This window comes from Pyxicephalus adspersus, chromosome 3 (genome assembly GCF_032062135.1).
Source record: "Pyxicephalus adspersus chromosome 3, UCB_Pads_2.0, whole genome shotgun sequence".
Classification (NCBI taxonomy): Eukaryota; Metazoa; Chordata; class Amphibia; order Anura; family Pyxicephalidae; genus Pyxicephalus; species Pyxicephalus adspersus.
The window spans coordinates 117,353,110-117,363,064 of record NC_092860.1 but is presented as its reverse complement, the minus strand read 5'-3'; positions in this window follow the sequence as shown (position 1 = coordinate 117,363,064).

Genomic DNA, 9,955 nt, shown 5'->3' with positions numbered 1-9,955 from the left:
ACCAATTATGCCCAGAACTAGCCTTGATATTTGTTGGCTAGATAAACAGTTACATGAAACCTGTTATCCAAACAATATTATTCCTCACTGCAAACACATTTCTATTTTAGCTTTGGCTAGACTATTGAAGAGCTAACACGGTTTTTTTTTCATGTTTTCTTTGTCCTTTTAAGATTTTTCAGACAGCAAAGATTTTAGCTGTTACTTAGGTTGAACAGGAATAGCAGGGATGGTCTACCAATGGTTCCAGCTAAGGAGGGATTTCCTTATAGGGATGAGCGATATTTATCACTTCGATCTCACTGCAAATCGGGCCTATCCCGCTTACCGATCATTTAAGCGAGAACCGCCTTGTGATTCGCCATAAGGTTGTGTTCTCGCCGAACAAACAAGGGAAAAAGCAGGGGGCGGGAACATCCACTATTTCCGGAGTGAATGGCATGCCTGGGAGTGAATCATTTGCTCCCAGGATGCGCAACAAGGCCCAGCAGCCCAATCAAGAGAGATCTGAGCACAGGCATATATACAGGGAATGAGGGAGGGGTCAGTCACTCCATCTTGTGCTCTATGTGAAGGATAGAAGCAGGGAGAGATGTGGATTGTGACAGGGACAGGTTAGGAGCCTTCTTTATATCTGTATATATAAAGATATAGCATTTTTTGATGCAACCTGGTCCTATGTACAAAATAAGCCAGTTTTCTACAGAAAAAAAAAAATTCCTACTCTCAAAAAAATACAGATATTTCAGTGTTTAATACCTCTTGCTATTTACCAAAGGTGAGCGTTTGGTAAAAAAAAAATTCTGTCCCACTATATAAAAAATACAGGTGTTTGAGTCTTTGATACCTCTTGCTATTTACCAAAGAAGACCGTTTGTTAAAAAAAAATTCTGGCCTACTATATGTATTGAGAGGGCAGAATACAATCATACAGCCAGGTTATTTGGAGAGTATTGTGGACTGGGTCTCAGGGGCCTCAAGTGCAGCAGGCTTTTTTTCTTTAGCCACAGCAACCAGCACAGCCGTGGCAGGAGCAAAGACAGGAGTTAGCGTGGCTAATGTGCCTGTACCTTCTGATGACACTCCCTTGTTGTTTGACGAACAGCCTAAGGATCTGACGAATTTCAGAGCAGGAGCACTTGCTGGGCGAGGGTTCTTGGTCAGTGGCTGCATTTGCAGATGTTGGCTTAGATGAAAATGAGGATGATGATGACTGTCATGTCACCTGGGAACCATGGGTGTGTGTCAGGGCTAGCAGCAGTTCCAAAACAGACGTAGAAGGAAAGGCAGCAGCAACAGTAGCAGCATCAGACTGGGGATGGAAGTGGCCACAAATCTGCCTCATGAGAGTGCCAAAGAACACACAGACGAGTGGGCACAAGCAGGGGAACGATTGGCCAGAGAAGATGTGACCGCGGGGGAGATGGAGCTGGAGCAGACGCAGGGCACCCAGCAGACTCAGAGGCAGGTAAAGAAATACAACAGCAGAGTGGTTGCATGCACTTCTCCAGCGTGGTCCTTTTTCAAGCTGAAAGACGATGACGGGTGCGTAGCAATCTACATCCTGTGCCACAGGCACAGTCGCAGAGGACAGGCCGAATCACATTTGGGTACAACATCCCTGCTTTCCCACATGCGCAAGAACCCCAAACCAAAGTGGGAGCAGTACTTGCGTTCTCTTGAAGGAGGTGCAACCACGTCATCCTCCCTTCTTCCACCTACAATGACTCCTTCTCCACCTCCAACTGTCATTGCTACTACGTCTAAGGAGGTTGGTGCCAGCCAGAGTCCTAGCAGTGATGAAGTATCAGCTTCTGCCCGCAGGTTTTGCGGCCTCAGACGAAATTTGTTGCCGCAAGATGGGTACTCCAGTGACCCCTTCAGCTCCCCCAGCTCCCAGTCCCTTCAGCCCACTTCACAGGAATTCTGCGCAAGGAATCAGGCTATGGGCCCAACCAACAAAAGAGTAATTGAGCTCAATTTGCATCTAGCCAAACTATTAGCCTTGCAGCTACTACCGTACAGCATTGTGGACTCTGCTCCCTTCCATGACCTGATGTCCTGTGCCGAGCTGAAGTGGAATATACCAAGTAAGCATTACTTCTCCTGCACAGCTGTACCCAGTTTACATGCACATATAATGGGTAACCTCTCCTGGGCATTGGCAATTTCGATCTCCAGCCAAATCCACGTCGCCATGGACAGCTGGGCAACCAGGCACGGAGTGGGACGCTACCTGTCATTCATCGCTCACTGGGTGGCCTTGCATCGCTCAGTGGGTGGTAGTCTGCAAGAGGCATTGCAGCACCTGGTACCCCCACCGAGGGGTGTCGTGGGAAAGCATGGGCCACCCTAGTCCTTTCACTCCTCCTTCTTCATTCCTTCTACTGCCAAGCCCTCTCTTTTCGACACTCCTCCTGAAAGCCCAGCAGCGGAGGACACTGTGGTTAAGCGGGCACGCCACTATGGCTCCCTCAAGCACACGCGCTGCCAGGCAGTGCTGAAACTGGTGTCCTTGGAGAGAAAAGTCACACTGCCAAAGAACTCTTGTCCACTTCACAGAGAGGTGGAGGCCATTTGTGACACTGTGATTGGATGGAACCCCACCCTGCACATGCTCCAGCCTATGTGTGAGCAAAAGCTAGCCATCCGCCATTACTTGGTCAGCGTGGTGCATGGAGGCAACGGGGCCCTTGGTACAGCCACACAACTGAGCTATTTTACGCTGTGCAAGGTACTGGCCCCCTTTGAGCAGACCACAAACGTTGTGAGTTGGGAGGGGTCAGGCTGGGACTGTCCTGTCATACCCATCATCTTTCTGCTTGATAATACCCTGTGTGGCCTGATGGAAAGTGGTGATGGGAGCGGAGGGGAAGAAATGGGGGGAGGAGGAGGATGAGGGTGACATTACACTCCATAGTGCACAGCCAGCATCAGGAGGAGCAAGAAGAGACACTGGCCAGCATCAGGATTTTCAAGAGGAGTAGGAGGAAGATGATGATGATGAGGGAGACCATGTTGGGGCTGCTGGACAGGACCTGTCCAACCCGCATTTGTGCTGTCACCCCCCAGGCATTGTGCGAGCGATGGAACAAGAACTGCTGCAGCTTAAAGAGGAGGAGGTGGGTGATGAGGATGAAGATGTTTTGGCACCTACTGAGGGACAGGGAGAGGATGAGCCCAGAGAACCCCTCTTTCATATGTGTGTCCACATGTTGCAATGGAGGAACACCCGCATTTGCAGCATCAAATGATTACATCGGGATGATTACTGGCTTGCCACCCTTCTGGATCACCGCTACAAAGACAAAATATCACAGTTTCCACCCAACCTGGCGCAAGAGAAAGAAAAAAGTGACCCTCCTGAGCAGAATATCATGCAACCAGCTGTGTGAGGAGTTCCGCGCACCACATTCCACACAGGGAGCTCAGGCGGACACTGCCTCCACCGTATCCTCCTGTAGTGGTGGCAACAGCAGTAGTGGAAGCAGGCCGCACACATCCAAAAGTCTAGGCCAAGGCAGGGGGGACTTTCTGGATGCCTGGCGAAACCTGATGTGGCCAACTCAAACAAGTGAAGTGCAGGGGCATAACCATCGAGAATTTGTTTTTTTTCTCTCTGTTGGTGGTGGTGGTGTTGACGACAGCAGTTATGTGGAGTTTGCCCGTCCTGACAGTAGTGACGTCATTAATTTTTAGGTCAACAGGCTTGAAATCTGCCCTCAGTTGCCACATTATGCCATCCAGCTTCTTTCATGCCCGGCATTCCAGTGTTTTGTCTGAAAGAACCCTCAGTGCCGCTGGCGGAGTGGTCACAGGCAACCGATCACGACTGTCCTCGGAAAATGTCAATCGCCTCACCTTTTTGAACGAAAGGTGGGTTACTAACAACTAACATATCCCCACTGCAGATCTCACTGATTGACTGACACAAGTCTTCCCTGGCCAACCAAGATGCCTCTGTGAGCCAACACTGCTCCTGCCGACTATCACCAACACCCTGTCAGCTGAGCCTGCCTCAGTTTAATTTTTCCGCTAGTTATCGCAACGTCCAGGGGTGGCATTCATCACCAAGCTCGTGCTTGCCATTGTGCCAGCTAGCATAATACTTTACATTTTTGCTGCTTCCAGGAGGCAGACAAACTGCAGATGAAAACCCCCAGTACTGCCACACTGATAGGTACCATTGCCTTTGCCTAATTTTTTAGTATTAGGCAAAGGCAGTTTTTAAGTATTGTAGGATTGAGGGTTGGCATTCATGTCATCCACTTCATGATGCAAGCTAGCAATATCGTCTACCTTCCTTCCACTTCCGGCACCACAGACCACAGCAACAGTGCTGGGGCACAAAACATCTTGCTCTGGCCCTTCACAAATTTCAGATATTTGTATTACACACTTCTGGGTGGCATTGATGATGCACTACACCCAGCTCTAGATGCCAGTTACCAATGCGGTCCACGCTCTGTCTCAGGGCCCACCGCCTCCTCCTGCTGCTGCTGTCACCTGTCAGTACTCCATACAATAAAATTGTACACTTCTGGGTGGCATTGATGATGCACTACACCCAGCTCTAGATGCCAGTTACCAATGCGGTCCACGCTCTGTCTCAGGGCCCACCGCCTCCTCCTGCTGCTGCTGTCACCTGTCAGTACTCCATACAATAAAATTGTACACTTCTGGGTGGCATTGACGATGCACTACTCCCATCTCTGAGTGCCAGTTCCAAAGCGGTCCCTGCTCCTTCTCAGGGCCCACCTCCTCCTGCTGTTGCTGCTGCCGCTTCTCAGTACTACATTCACTAAAGTTGTGTTACACACTTCTGGGTGGGTGGCATTGTCAATGCACTACACCCAGCTCTAGATGCCAGTTACCAATGCGGTCCATGCTCCGTCTCAGGACCCACCACCTCCTCCTGCTGCCGCCTGTCAGTACTCCACTCACTAAAATTGTATTACCTAAAATTGTATTAGACACTTCTGGGTGGCATTGATGATGCACTACACCCAGCTCTAGATGCCAGTTACCAATGCGGTCCATGCTCCGTCTCAGGACCCACCGCCTCCTCCTGCTGCCGCCTGTCAGTACTCCACTCACTAAAATTGTATTACACACTTCTAGGTGGCATTGATGATGCACTACACCCAGCTCTTAATGACACCTACCAATGCGGTCCCCCTGGCGATAGCTGACCAGAGGCCATACACTGCTACTGCTCTCGCTGACCCACGCTCCGCCTCTGGTCCTCCATCCTTTTGCCTAATGTCACCACACTACTTGTCCGCAACTTTATGGGTGGCATTCTTAACACATGTCATCCAGGTCATGATGCCAGCTAGCAATTATTAATATTAATAAACAGGATTTGTTTAGCGTAAACAAATTATGCAGCCATATAAATTAAATAGGGGTGTGTACATTAAATAGCAATGTATTTTTCTGCTGTTTTGACAGAAGAGACTGTTGCTAGTGGGTTGAGTTCACCCTTTTTCAATGTTCTAATGTTTATGCTGCCTTCTGGATGCTGTCCTTCACGCAAAAATCCTATTTGCCTGCTGTCACTTTGCCTGCCATTTTCTGGAAAACCCCACGGTCTTTTGGGACTTTTGTATTTGTCCCTTGTTGTCACTGTTCTCCTACACATACCTAGCAAATTTGGTGGTTCTAACATGTATAGGGGCTTTACTATTAATGTTTAAAGTCGGCTCATTGACTTTAATGGAATTCGCGAAATCGAATTTCACGGACCCATCCGAAGTTTTCGCGAGACTGTCAAAGGCCTTCTCGCTCATCCCTAGTCTTTACTTTGTCTCAGTTTCCTCTTGTATCTAAGTGACAAGACAGTAGTTCTCTATGGGACACATTTTAAGAAAAAAAATCATATAAGCTGCTTAACCATTTCTTTTTGTAGTTTTGTAGTGTAAAGTATTTTCCAGTTTAAGCTAAAGAAATATGAATGTTTTTTTTATTCACAGTCATCTTGTTGGAAGCTTGTTCCCATTCTCTTGCTAGTAAGTCAAACAGTTGTTTAGCATTTTTTAAAATACTTTTTCAACACTTTTTCATGCCCCTGTTTTTCTTGTCTGATCATTTCTTTAATTACTGATAAGCCAAAACATAAAAATCACATGCCCAGTATTGTGTGTCTACCTTTTGCGACCAAAACAGTGGTGTATCAAAACATGTACTAATCTACACACACCCATGGACATGATCTTAAAGAAAACAACTAATCAGACAAGGCCACCTTCCTTTGTTCCTCCATTGTCCAGTTCTGATGTGCTTTTGGCAGTGGGCAGGGGGTCAGTATGGACCCGCTTGTGGATATGCCAGACCTTTCATGGCCAGCAATTTGTGATACAATAGCTTTTTTGTGAAACTGGACCAATCAGAAGCCACATGCACATCAATGAGCATTGGGTACAAATGACACTGTCACCCGGCTACCAGTTGTCCTTCCTTGAAAAAAATCTCACCAATAGGGTCACAGACAAAGGATAACGTTACTCTGTCTATAGCTAAAACAATAACTGGCTGAAGCTAATTTCCTTAGGAAGCATGTTTGTTCTTCAGAAATATCTACTAAATTGCTATAAATTGCTATGCTAAACATAGGTATATTCAGTGAACAATATATTTTTAATATAACCAACCACTTTCTGGATTCTGCTAAAGGGTAGATTACGCACCAGTCATATTAGCTGTAGTATCTATTCATACCTGCAAGACATAGATACAATACCAGCTGGTAATGAGTGCTGTTTAGGCGGCACTTTGGGCACGATTTTATAATCAAACCGATCTAGTTGTATTGTATACTGTACTATCAGTACTATCCAACCTTATCCTAAACAACAGGCACCTGACACCACAGTTGCATGTTACCCCAGATTCTATATGGTTAAATGCACCTTTAAATCTGTTATTCATTAAAAAAATGTTAAATAAAGGTTTGTATATGCATTTTATGACTTCTACAGAGAATCACCTAGCTTTGGTAAAAGGAGTCACCCCTTTTACCATATTTCACTTTGTATAGCTGTTTTCCTTTATTATTTTATTTATGTAATTTTTTAATTAAATACATTAATGTGCATTTTCTCTGTAAAAAAACCCCTACACTTCTTTCAGGGATTTTTTTTTCAAATAGTTTTCTGACATTACAACTGCCTGGTATATGTTTGAAAAGAAAAGCTTTTTCCTATCAATAAACAGACTAAATCAACCATAATATGCCTTCTGACATGCCTTCTGAGACACAGTTATCGTGTTTGATATGTGTCTTCAATAAAAGCAAAGCCGTTCGCTTTGTAAGGTCTGTGTCACTTTTTTTTTCAAAGAAAGATGTTCATTCTATATTTAATTCCAATCTCGCACTCCAGTCCTGGAGGAAAATAGGACATAAGGCACTCTAGAAAGAGAAACCAACACACTTTCATCCAGTGTTTGCTCTTAATATTGGAAGTTGACTACATCCATTTTTTAAAATTATTTAATTTTTATACAGATGATGTTATTTTTTATATTGGAAACAATAGATGGATGACAACGCAAGAAATCTGAATTTGTCATTTTTATACTAGCATTGATATTATTTAGAATAAAAATGGAGACTGTACTTGTACCAACAATCTGCTTTATGTTACAGAAAGAATGTAAGGGTTTTGGGTCAAACTTTCTTAACATTAAAGCTATCGATTTTTAATATGTTTTATAATATGTATAAAATCTTTCTGGAGTGTAACATCAGACCAATACAGCCCCCCATTCCCGCAAAAAACGTTCTCTGTAACCCCTAGACCTAGAACTATCAACTGTGAAATACCATATCACAATAGAAAACATGCATAAAAAAGCCGTTTTCACCCTTTTACTGAAGGTCTCAAGGAACCCCTGCTAGAATCAATTCATTGGTTGTCAGTGCCATTTACATTAGTGGTCAGCTAGTATAATGTTCCCCTTACAGTGGTGGTCTGCATGCTACCCTAAAGACATCTAAAATGATCTCTGGTATCATGCTGTTGGCTTTAAAAAATATCTAAGAAAAATCTAAATAATCAAGAACTAATCTAAACACCAGTAAATGGAAGGGTAATCGTCCACAGCTCAATGAACCATTACAAAACCCTTGGAGGAACCCTAGAGTTCCACGTAACCCAAGATGAGAATGACTAGCCCTGATTAAGAACAGGTAAGATGGAGAGCTATTGGCACAACCAGTACAGGATCGATTAGGGCAGGGGTGTCAAACTCAAATACACAAAGGGCCAAAATAAAAACTTAGACAAAGTCGCAGGCCAACCCTTAAATTTATTTTTCCTTCTCATTAGATATAAACCCTTTTCATATGGAAACAAAGAGGTTTTGCTTCACATTCAATCTGGAACAAGCTTATAATAGAGACAGAGGCATAACATTTTTTTTTAAATTTTATTTAAGAAAAAAAATCTTATGCCTCCTTCTCTATTTGTAGTCTTCTGAATTAAATTTCAATGGTAACCTTTTTGCACAGGTTAACAATATTAACAATATTCTTCTATGAAAATCCAACCATTCAAGTCCATTCCTTAGAGTGGCAAGTAAAAGTACAGCTGAGGGGGAGTGCTGGAAATGCCAGATGTGGCCAATGCGGAGCTAAATCTTATTGAGTGGCCCGCCGCTGAAACTCCATCTTCATTGAAATAGCACGCTACTAAAATTCCTGGCATTATTTGCATCTTAAAACAGTCCAATGCGGGGCCATGCATAGGCAGAGAGCCTGCTGGTCTATAGACGAGAGAAATGCCGGAAACTGTAGTAGCGGCGTTAAATCAATGCAGCGGCAGGTCAGCTGCAGTTCATATTTAGGATTCCGTTGTGGGCCAAAAAAAAAGGACCTATAAGACCAGATTTGGCCCCCGGGCCAGAGTTTGCCACCCATTCATTATGGGATCAGTGCTGTGGTTTCTGTTGTCTAGGAAAAGGGAGGCAGCAGTGCAGGAAATTTACTTTAAACCATGATTTTACCGCCAGCTATTGTATCCTTTGTAGATCAATATTCCATTTTCAGTTCTCAATAGCTCAACACTGAACCAAACGTGTAAAATTAACTCCTGTTCTCTCCCTTTAAGGGGACTACTAAAGTCCTAAATTCCAACTTACCTATGAAATAAATATTTGTGTATGTACAGCAAAATACATATAAACTGCATGGCTGGCTATAGTACAATAATATTCATATGTAACAATTTAGTTCTGGGTATAAATAAATAAGGACAAGCAGAACCACTACACATTTACTGTCATCGACTGTTGACTCATTCACTGTTTATAACATCACAGTTATAAGACAAGAACTCCAGACATTCATTTAAGCACTTACTGAAAATAATTCCTCAAAAATTATGCTTAACCCATTAAAAAAGAAGCATATTTGTGAGTCATTTCTCCTAACTTTTATGCAGAGGAATTAAATAATGACATCTTCTCCCTGAAGATTCCTATATATATATTCTCTTTATAGGATAAAGTATGTTAAAGCAGAACTATCACTAATAGAAAAAAAAAATTAAAAAAAAATGACACCTTTACAGGTGGAAAGTCTTTGATCTCTCAGCAATCCTAGTCAAGTCAGTCCGCTGGTGTCCTGTCTTCTTTCTTGATCCCGGCATGGGTTGGACCCTGGGCACCACCATCTTTTCCATCTTCTTTCAGGTTCTTCTACCTATGTCACTCGATCTTGCTCTGCACAGCAAACTCTGTATGCACATGCGTGAGATCGACACTTTTTTTTTTTATAATGGAGGAAAGCACCTTTTGCACATTCCTGAAATCACAGTATAAAAGGGTTATCTACCCTTTTATTTAAATTTAAAAAATGTAACGATAAGTCCAATTTAATGTTGGACAGCAAACTAGTTCATAGCTGCTGTCATTCTAATAATTTAAGGCAGGTAAGATTATCTTATCTAAACAT